Source organism: Lepidochelys olivacea, assembly GCF_965140295.1.
Source record: "Lepidochelys olivacea isolate rLepOli2 genome assembly, chromosome: 5".
NCBI lineage: Eukaryota > Metazoa > Chordata > Testudines > Cheloniidae > Lepidochelys > Lepidochelys olivacea.
In genome coordinates, this window is record NC_140415.1 from 123,563,706 (window position 1) to 123,573,976 (window position 10,271).

The window sequence follows — 10,271 nt, forward strand, 5'->3', positions numbered from 1 at the left end:
TCCGCCGAACAAACTGGAAGCCAGCGCTGGAGGAGCTGTGGGCCCGCAGCAAGCTGTTCTGGCTCTGTAGTTTTCAGAAACACATACTTGGGTGCTAGGAAATCCCTGTCTGAGAAGGTCCCTCCCACGAAAGATGATCATTATCTGAGGGTGGCATGTCTGAGGCAGTGAAGAGCAGGAAGTGGATGCCACCTATTCTTCACATACCCTTCAGGAGAGGCATCTTTGAACTACTTGGGAAAGAGAGGAATGCGGGACTGGCTGCCAGCAAAACAGACACTTGGATGGAACACAGTTTGGTGAATCAGAGGTACCCTGAGACCTGTGCGCTTGCATAGGGTCTCACTCTCTGGGATCCGTGCTGTACACACACAGCCAGTCATCCGGGTGCCATCCCCAGATCACTGTGCCTGCAGGTCACCGCAGAGGTGCTTGCAATTTCCTGTCTTTCTCCTGGCCTGGAAAGTTGTGTTGTGGCTCCATCTACTGACTTCCTGTTCACATAGGAGTAGTAGAAGGGTCACCAAGACATAAACAGGTGGAGGAGGAAGGGAATCACCACAGCTTCTGGGACTCGAGCGCAGCCAGATGGGAGCAAGAGGCTGTTTCCTAGGTATGTAGAGGTGTGGGGGGGAACTCAAGTCAAAGGGGCCAAGAGAACTAGACTGGCCCTATCATCTGTATAATGGCCTGCCAAAGGCTAGCAGGCCCTTTAAGGAAAGTCAGCCTTAGCCTTACCTGTTACTTAGCAGTTTACCTGCCCCACCCCCCAAGCAGATCCTGATCTGGTGGCTTAATTACCAGTAGTGACCCCAGCTGGGAAAGAGTCAGGGAGGACTTCGTAGAGGCAAAACTTTGTCAGAAAGGGGAAATCTAGGACAGAGGACCAGTGGAAGTGCCAGCTTTCTGGGAAGAGCCTGGTGAAGGCAGGGTAGAGAGAACCACGGAGCAAATTAAACTCCTGTGGGGGCCTTGGAAATAGAGTGTCTACGAAGCAGGGAGGTCGCTGGTAGAAGTTGCCAGAGTCCCCAGGAAGGGGAGGGAGTGGGGAAAAAAGCCTAGGAGGTAGTCCTGAGTCAAAGGAGCAAAGAAATAACTCTGCAGTGCCCAGCAAGGGTAAAAAAGCTTAGAACTTCAACAGCTTGAGAGGGACAGAAGGAGCTCTGTTTGGGTGTTGGTGTGGATTCTTTAGCTGGAAGGAGATAGAACTGCAAAGAGATGACCTGGCTGGAAGGCTAGGCCATGAAAGATGAAGAGAGAAATTCTTCCATTCCTCTCCTACCATAACAAAACCTGTTCTCCAAAGTCACTGCTTTACAGCTCCACCTGAAAGTGACCACACTTCCTGATGAGTTCTCTTTGTGAACCATATTGTTGCTCCTTTTTGACCCAAGTGGCTAGCCAAAGTTTGAGGCCCTGGGGATGTTCCAGGTAGGAGTAGAAATTGGTGACAGATTGGTATTTCTCTGATGCAGTTTTGTTTATTTACACAGAATATACAGAGTCCTGTGTCTCTGAACACAGTAGGAATCAAACAGTAAGAAACAGCTTATTTTGTGAACAGAACTAAGAATAATCTTCTCTGCCTGTGTTCCTGACCCAAAAACCTGTCCTCATGCTTCTTCCAGGGTCAGACACTGCTTTCATAGAACAGAATATCAGGGTTGGAAGGGACCTTAGGAGATCTTATAGTCCAAACCCCTGCTCAAAGCAGAACCAATCCCCAATTTTTGCCCCAGATCCCTAAATGGCCCCCTCAAGGACTGAACTCACAATCCTGGGTTTAGCAGGCCAATGCTCAAACCACTGAGCTATCCCTCCATTCTTCTGCTTGTCTCTCCTAGTTTATTTTCTGTTCTGCCTACACACATGCCTACATGCAAACCTCCTCAAAACAATATTCAGCAAAAGCTCCTGAGTGGGTTCACATACAGTAAAACCTCAGAGTTACACACACCTGGGGACTAGAGGTTGTTTGTAACTCTGAACAAAACATTATGGTGGTTCTTTCAAAGGTTTACAACTGAACATTGTCTTAATATAGCTTTGAAACTTTACTATGCGGAAGAAAACCATCTTCATTTAAATGAAACAAGCACAGATAGTTTCCTTACCTTGTCAAACTCTCCCCCGCCCTTTTTTTTTTTAAGTTTACATTTATCACAGTACTGTACTGTATTTGGTTTTTGTTTTGTTGTTTGGGGGGGGGGGGGGGAGGGTGTCGCTGCTGCTGCTGCCCAAATGAGTTGTGTGGCTGACCAGTCAGTTCGTAACTCTGAGGTTCTACTGTACTCCTTTTGTCTTCGGTGAGTGCTTTCCCTTACTGTTATGTTAATTGAAGGCTATGTTCACACCTATCAAACTTCCTGAGGTTTTAACTCTACCTGTAACAATGTTTCACCCAGCTCACAATATGTAGACCCTCAGGATAGAAGGTGTTATGGAAATATCAGCTGTTATGATTACAGACGTGTGCAGCAATGTGTGGTTGTGTATAATGGCAGGGCCAGCTCTAGGATTTTTGCTGTCCCAAGCAAAAAAAATGTTGGCCGCCCACGCTTTTTTTCATGCCCCCCAGCTCCACCCCAACTCCGCTTCTTCCCAACCCCATCCCCAATTCCCAGGCCCCACTTCCTCCCCTGGGCATGCCACATTCCCTCCCGCCCAGCAACGCCCCGCCCTTGCTCACCTCTGCTCCGCCTGCGCCCCTGAACACGCCGCCACTCTGCTTCTCCCCCCTTCCTCTCAGGTGAGGGAGAGGAGTGCGTTCAGGGGAGCAGGCAGAGCGGAGGTGAGCAAGGGTGTGGGGGGAGTGCAGGAAGTAGCGGGGAGGGGGGAAGAGGAACCGCTCCCCGCCCCAGCTCACCTCTGCTCCACCCCCGCCTCCGAGGCTTGCTGCGCAAAACGGTGACTGTAACAAACAGTTGTTTCGCACGCAGCAAGCCTGGAAGGGAGGGGGGAGAAGCGGAGTGGCAGCGGCGCACTCAGGGGAGCAGGCGGAGGCGAGCTGGGGCGGCGGGGGCACATTTCGGGGGGCAGCATGGCCAGCACCAGAATGGCGCCCCTAGAAATGTGCCACCCCAAGCACCTGCTTGTTTTGCTGGGGCCTAGAGCTGGCCCTGTTAATGGGAAAGTCTGACTTGTGCCCTGCTCCTGCAATTACATCCATGTGAGCGAAATTTTGCATCTACACCAAGCCCCCAGGCATCACGGGAGGTTCAAGGTCCACCTACATGGGATTCAATTGCAGGCTCAGGGCCTAGCAGCTCTGACTACTAACCCACTTTGCCAGAGAAGATGAGTTCTGGCTGTGGGGTGATATTTTTAGTGTGGTGATTTAAGCGGAAGTCAGGTAGTTAAAACCCACTAAAATATAAAGAACTTTTAGAGGTTAACAGTTGCAATAAACAGGGTCTGCAAAGACCCTGCTGGCAGACCAGCTTAAACGCATAAGAAAAAATAAGAGAATTCCCTTTGTTCTCACTCCCACTTCATGTATCACTTCACACCATCAGCTAGGTGTATTACAGGGGTTTCAAGTTCTGCTGAAGCCTCAGGTCCCAAGCATTGCTAGAGACAAGATACTGGACTAGGATGGACTACTCGTCTGACCTAGTACAGCAACTCATACCCTAAATTCTGATAGGCTGGAGATTAGTTTCAAGAGGTCATTTTCAGGCTAGATTTTCTAAAGAGCTCAGCACCCAATTGCTCCCACTGACAGTAATGGGATCTGTTGCGTGCTGAGCACTCATGAAAAATCTGGTCATTTCATTTAGATGCCTAAGTGACAACAGAGCTGTTATAACAAATTAGGCCTTCATTGCAAAACTCTACTTACACATATAAGAACAGCTAGAGACTGGTCACTTAAATGTGGCCTGTGAATGACCGCTATCAGCTAGACGCTGCTCTCGGTCCCTCATCATCCACTTCAACCAGTCGTGAAAATGGTTGTCATGCTGATATAGACAAACCTAAAGCATGACTGACCCCTGCTAGAGTTAGCGATTGGCCAGGCTGGCTTATGGCAGGTGTTGAACTTGTTCGGCTTCATCTACAACAGTGGAACAGTCATTTTCCACACCAGTCAGAAAGGGCCGTGTTTTGTCCAGCTGGCTTTGTTTCTTAGCCTAGACAAGTGCATGGAGATTGATGGAGATTGACGGAAAAGAATTAAACCTTGTTTACCTCTGTTTGAGCAGGCTTACTGAAAGAGTACTGAAAAAGGAAGGTGAAACCAGAGGCAAGCTGTTAAATAAGTGAGTAAATGGGTGTCATAGCCAGAGGTTACCCTTACAATTTGCCCTGAGTAAACTATGCCATCCCAGGAGCAGACCAACCACCAAACTATGACTCAGTTATAGTTCCTTCCCCGTTGCCGCCTTTACTTCAGGGGTGAAGTTAATCTGCTTTGCTCTTGGCCAAAAAGCTCCTCCATGCTGGCTTAGCTCTGCTGATTAGCAGATTGGAGGAAGTGGGGTTCTGACTTTCTGTCCTGGAGGGGTGGGGCTCCAGCTCTCAGTGTCATTTACTCTGCACTACAGGAATTTCAGACCTACAGGTGACTTCCTCTCCCTGGTGTTATCATCATCATCATCATCTGTATGATGTAGCAACTAGAGGCCCCATCTGAGATTGGAGCCCCCTTGACTAGGCACTGTACATAAATATAGGAAGAGACAAGCCCTGCCCTGAAGAGCGCCCTGCCTAAATAGACAAAACCTGACAGAAGAAAGGTAGGAGGGGAATCAGAAGGGTGTAGAAAAGTGACTTGTTGTCTAGGATCTCACAAGGTCAGGAGCTGTTCCTACCACCCCGCACCCCAGGTATTTAACACTCATTACTAGCAAAACCTCTGCATTAGCCACATGCATGGCAGTACAACTCCCCATTCCCCTGAGGGGCACAAAACACAGGGGAATGGGGTCATCATTGTGCCACTCAGGAAATGCTTTATCTTTATTGCCTCTCAGTTGTCTAAAAACAGCCTCAGGCACATACTTCCTTGTGATCAAAGGCCTTTGCAAATAAGTCTGAAAGTTTCCAGCCTGCACAATAAAAATGTGAACCAGAGGATCTAGATTCCAGCCAGAGTTCAGAGGCAAACATTAGTCACCTATTTTGAACGACACAGTTGGAAATCTTAAGCAGCATCAGATCATTTTCTTTGTATTCAACTCGGAAAGATTCAGAGCTCTGTGGGCAGCCTTTTCCCCTATGTGCCACCCCCACCACCCAGCAAGAAGCGACAGCAAACCTGATGCTACTGGCTCTAGGGCAGAGGACTGATCTATTTAGGCCCATCCCTACAGCTGGTAAGGGAGGGTGAATGGGAAAAATAGAGCAGCTGGAAAGTAGGTTGCCTGCGCACACATATTTTGCACACCCCTCCTTTGAGAGGCAGCAAAGCAGCAGGCTTTGACTAACGGTAAAGGGGAGCAGCTCCTTCCCCTGCCCTCCCAGCAAATGCTAGTTGAGGTGCTGAAGCACGGCGCATTGATGGCAGTTCAGAAGTTGTGCATGAAGCCATCTTCCCAGCGACTTTAGAGAGAGCCATCCCCAGCTGGGCCGGCTCTAGGATTTTTGGCCGCCCTCGCTTTTTTTTCGTGCCCCCCCCTCGGGTCCGCCCCCTTCCCAACCCCTTCCCCAAATCCCCGGCCCCTCCTCCTCCACCGGGCCTGCGGCATCCCGCATTGCTTCCTGCGGGTCCCCCCCAGGCTGGGCAGGCCAAAGAGCGGAGCAGCGGCGGGGCGCTGGGCGGGGCAGGCGGAGGCGAGCTGGGGCGGCGGGGGGCACGGGAAGCCGCCCCTAGCACCGGCTTGTTTTGCTGGGGCCTAGAGCCGGCCCCGGCCCGCAGTGGTTCCGGTTACAAGCACTTCCCCCCGCCACAGGCGCACAGGGCTCGCCAGGGTACTCACGCGGGTTTACCGCACACCCAGCGCGGCTGCAAGCTTCCCGTGCAACAGTTTGTGACCATCTCACACCTCAGCCCTCGTTTCCCCCCGGGGCTTTCTTCTCCTGCAGGGAGGCCGGGAGACAGGCCGCGGGACCGCTTGGGGAGAAGGGCGGTTACCTTGGTGATGGTGGCCCAAGAGGAGGGAGCGTCGGCTGAGCCGATTCTCGCCCTCGCCCCTTCCCAGTCTCTCCCAAGGCAAGGGAGCCGCAGCTGCTCCTTAGATGCCAACAGGCCGCAAGCCCCTTGCAGGGAGGTTGTCCTCGGAAATTCGGGCTACGTTCACTCAGCCTGACTTCAGGAATCGTTTTGGGAAGCCGTCATTTGCTTCCTTACACGAGCTCTTCATTACATTTTCCTCCGGGCGGCTTGTTCTTCCGTGCCCTGACCACGATCCGTTTCCCCTGCTCTCCACCTCTCCTGCCCCGCCCCCCCCCCCCCTTCAGCAAGCACGAAGCATCCATCTTGTCCCTGCTGGGGCTTCCGCAGTGCCTGTTCCCCTGCCCCAGTGATCAGAGCGCCCTGCGGTTCGCTCCCAGAACGGCAGTCCCCCTGTTGACCCTCATGCAAAGCTCCCTGCAGCCATTCAGTTTCCACCCCCCCCGCTTATATCTCCCCCACAGGAACGGTACAGCTGGCGGGAGCGACATATCATGTACTTGGACGAGCTAGTGCCTTTCATCTGGGGATCTCAAAGGACCATTGATTTATTAAGCCTCCTGGCACCCCTGTATAACAAACAACAACAACCAAACTCACCACAGCAGCAAAAGCCATAATGGAAAAACGGCACCGAAGCTGGGCTGGAAAATACAGTAAGAAGGAATTGCGGGTTTTCCTAGCTGGAGTCTTGCCCCGCATGTAGAGAAGGAAAGAGCTAGGAATCCTGAAAACCTGAGCCGCTGGTTTTTATAAATCCTGGGCGTCTCCCCTTTCCTTTCTAATGTTCCCTCGCAGCACAATCTTCCACCCTCCAGGCTTCTTGCCTCTGCTATCCATTTTATCTTGTTGCTCGCTTCTCGCATGCCGTTTCCCTCCTCCTCCCTCTCAGGCCAGGAGGATGGGATTACAACAGGCACTTAAAACCAAACGTGACCACACAAGCCACAGAGAGAGAGAGAGAGAGAGAGACCAAAAACGAGAGAGAAAGAAGAGGTGTGAAAGAATGAGAGGAAAAATAACCAGCACAAATGTTAACAAAGCCAAGGACTGAGCTCCTGTTGCAGCCAGACTCCCGGATTTCTGCTGTGGTCCATTAACATTCCAGTAGGACGAATGAAATGTTAACCCCTTCACTGTTGGAGACAGTTGCAATTCCCTGTTCTGGCTCGTAATCCAGATTACCCCCAATTTGCCCTTTTCCTACTCAGGATTTCATGTACACTGATCATTCTCTGGCTATGTTTAAAAGCTCCTTCCTCCATCTGATCCTTTATGACATAACCCGGTTGCTCTTCTGTCATGCACCGTGATACCACTATATTCTCCAGAATAAAGGTCTTTCTTGATTTATGCAGTGTTGTTGTGGCTGTGTGGGTTTGAGGATATTAGAGAGACTGTGTGGGTGAGGTAAAATCTTTATTGGACTAACTTCTGTTGGTGAGAGACAAGATTTAGGCCTTGTCTACACTACAGAGTTTTATTGATGTAAGTTACGCCAATGTACAGTTGTAATTAAATCGCTGGGGGGTGGGGGTGGAGGGTATAGGAGAGAGAGAGAGAACCACTGTATATGTTGAGGGGAGAGTGAATGTAATGTAGACAAGGCCTTAGAGCAGCGGTTTTCAAACCGTGGGTCGTGACCCAGAACTGGGTCACAGAATGGAAGGGACGGGGTCACGGCGGCTCTAGTCAGCACTGCCGACTAGATCCCTAAAAGTCCTGTTGGTGGTCCTGCCCAGCTAAGGCAGGATAGGGCCTGGCCGCTTCCGGGGCACAGCACGGACCATGGCGCTAGGATAGGTAAGAAGCCTGCCTCTGCACCCCGGCTGCACCACAGAGTGGGAGCCGACGGAGGTAAGCCTGCACCTCAACCCCCTACCACAGCCCTTAGCTCCCCTGCAAACCCAGAGCCCCTTCCTGCACCCCAAACCCCTCATCTCCAGCCCCACCCCAGAGCCTGCACCCCCAGCACAGAGCCCTGACCCCCTCCCCAACCCCCTGTCCAGCCAGAGTCCCCTCCCACATCCTGAACCCTTCATTCCCAACCCTCACCCCTAGCCCTGAGCCCCTCCCAGACGCCAACCTCCTCATCCCCAGCTCCATTGGGTCACGGGCATCAACAATTTTCTTCAATTGGGTTGCCAGAAAAAAAGTTTGAAAACCACTGCCTTAGAGTTTGCACAGCACTCTTCTGCAGAGTCAGGGGCAGCAGGTTTGTGTAATTTTTGGTGGTACCCAGAACAGGTCCAAGTTGTGCTCCCCCCGCCCCACCATCCCTAAGGGTCTGGGAGGAAGTCTGGGTGCAGGAGGGGTCAGGCTCTGGGAGGGCGATTGGGTGCGGGGCGCGGGCTCTAGGCTGGGGCAGGGGGTTAGAGTGCAGTGGGTGGGCTCTGGGATGGAGTTTGGGTGCAGGCTCTGGGTTGGGGGAGTTGGGGTGCAGGCGGGGATGTAGGAGGCAGGCTTCAAGAGGGAGTTTGGGTGAGGGGTCTGGGCTGGGGCAGGGGGTTGGGGTTCAGGGGGTGAGGGCTGTGGCTGGGGGCACAGGCTCTGGGGTGGGGAGGAGCCAGGGATGAGGAGCTTGGGGTGCAGACAGGCTGCCCTGGGGCTAGGGCCAGAGAGGACTCTCCCCCAACCCAGCAGCACACTCACCTCACACCACTGTCACTGCACATGTTCCTAGGGCCCTTCTCAGGTCCAAGAAGCCCCTTGCCTCCCCTGTGGTGGGGGGGGAGGGCATACCATCATCCTCCCCTGCTGTTGCCCCTCACTGTAGCCTCACAGGTGGTGGGGGATCGGGCTGCCTCTTGGCCAGCGTGGGGCAGAAGTGGTGGCTGTGGGAGTTGGGGGGAATCACAGGGTCAGACACTCACCAAAACCCCAGCAGCTGCTCAGGTGAGTGAGGTTCGCTCCAGATGTCTCCAGGCCCGAAGCCTCTTGGGCATTGCCTGCAGGTAGGTGCTGGGGGAGAGGAGGGTTGCCAATCATGTGTGCACCTCCTCCCCTCCACAGGTGCAGCAGCAGGCTAAGGCAGCTGCCTGCTGCTGATGCTGCTCTTGTGCAGCGGCCAGCAGGATAGGCGAGGGAGAGCAGCACAGAGAGGCAGGGCAGCAGCCTGCTTTCAATCAGGCAGGGATGCTCTGGGACCCTGGGGGCAGCAGGCAGGGGCCGGGGGAGACTCCAGGAAGGGCCGGGGGAGAGACCCGGCTCCAAACATTGGTGGAGCTAGGCCCCCGGCCCTGAATATTCCTGGAGCCCGGGCACCTGTGCAGAAAGTCACAGCTAAATACAAGGTGGAACAGATGGTTTAGCATAAATTGTTAACACATATCAAGGGACCATTCATGGCCAAGTGGCTGGGGGAGGGTCGTTAGTGGGTTATAGATTGTTGTAATAAGCCATAAACCCATTGTCTCTATTCAGTTCATGATTTTAGTGTCTAGCAAAGTTATGAATTTAATCTCCCACACTTATCTTTTGAAAGTGTTGTGCAGGTGTCCTTTGAGGAGGGGGACTGAGGTCAGATGCAGAGTGATCACTTTGTGAAAAGTGTTCACCCACAGGTGACAGGGTATTTTTGTCTTTTATCAGTTTCCTTTGTGAGTTCATTCAAGAGTGAGTGTCTGGTTTCACCCACATAGTTGTTATTGGGGGATTTAGTGCACTGGCTGAGGAACACCACATGTTGTAATAGGCACTTATAGGACCCCGGGGTCTTGAAAGGTGTGTTGTTGGGGGTGTAGATCATTGGAGATATATCTGCAGATTTTGCACCTGTTGTTTTGGCAGGGTCTGACATTGCTTGGCTTTGGTGTGTCCTAGGCTGTGGGGAGCTTGCTTCTGATGATGTGCTTGGAAACCTCCTCCAGTCACATGCCCCTAGATGTCACCTATCACACCCTACACTGGAACCCATATGGGGTATCATCAAACAGCTACAACTCATACTTTATCGGGATCCCCTCCTGAACTCCCTTTTCTGGCCTTCAAACAACCCTCCTCCCCACCCTCAATTTCTCCAAGCTCATATTATTTAACAATTTACAGAGTTTTAGCTACTGTTCCTTTGAAAGATGTGTATGACACTCTCAGAGTGATTAGCGGTGAGGCCAGCCTTAATGTGCGCAGTACTGCCTCAACTTTCTCCAAGTGGGTT

The 10,271-nt window shown here is 52.3% G+C and overlaps 1 protein-coding gene and 1 long non-coding RNA gene across 4 annotated transcripts in view; one reads left to right on the forward strand and one right to left on the reverse strand.

The window, feature by feature from the left end:
• LOC311520508 overlaps nucleotides 1-6,717 on the forward strand; it is a 21,435-nt gene extending 14,718 nt beyond the window's left edge. Inside the window, exons 2-3 of the long non-coding RNA XR_014711620.1 lie at nucleotides 4,206-4,262; nucleotides 6,580-6,717. This is a non-coding gene — a long non-coding RNA (uncharacterized lncRNA). The remainder of the gene's footprint in view (nucleotides 1-4,205; nucleotides 4,263-6,579) is intronic.
• The window catches only part of PGAP4 (post-GPI attachment to proteins GalNAc transferase 4), a 14,585-nt gene extending 7,739 nt beyond the window's left edge, over nucleotides 1-6,846 (reverse strand). The window contains exon 1 of one of the 3 annotated variants that reach the window (XM_084628003.1): nucleotides 6,716-6,846. The gene's annotated coding sequence lies outside the window, so the exon portion shown is untranslated. Of the gene's footprint in view, nucleotides 1-5,921; nucleotides 6,057-6,076; nucleotides 6,349-6,715 lie in introns of those variants that run through there. The other 2 variants (XM_084628004.1, XM_084628005.1) reach the window with 2 other exon arrangements.
• Between the last annotated feature and the right edge of the window lie 3,425 nt (nucleotides 6,847-10,271).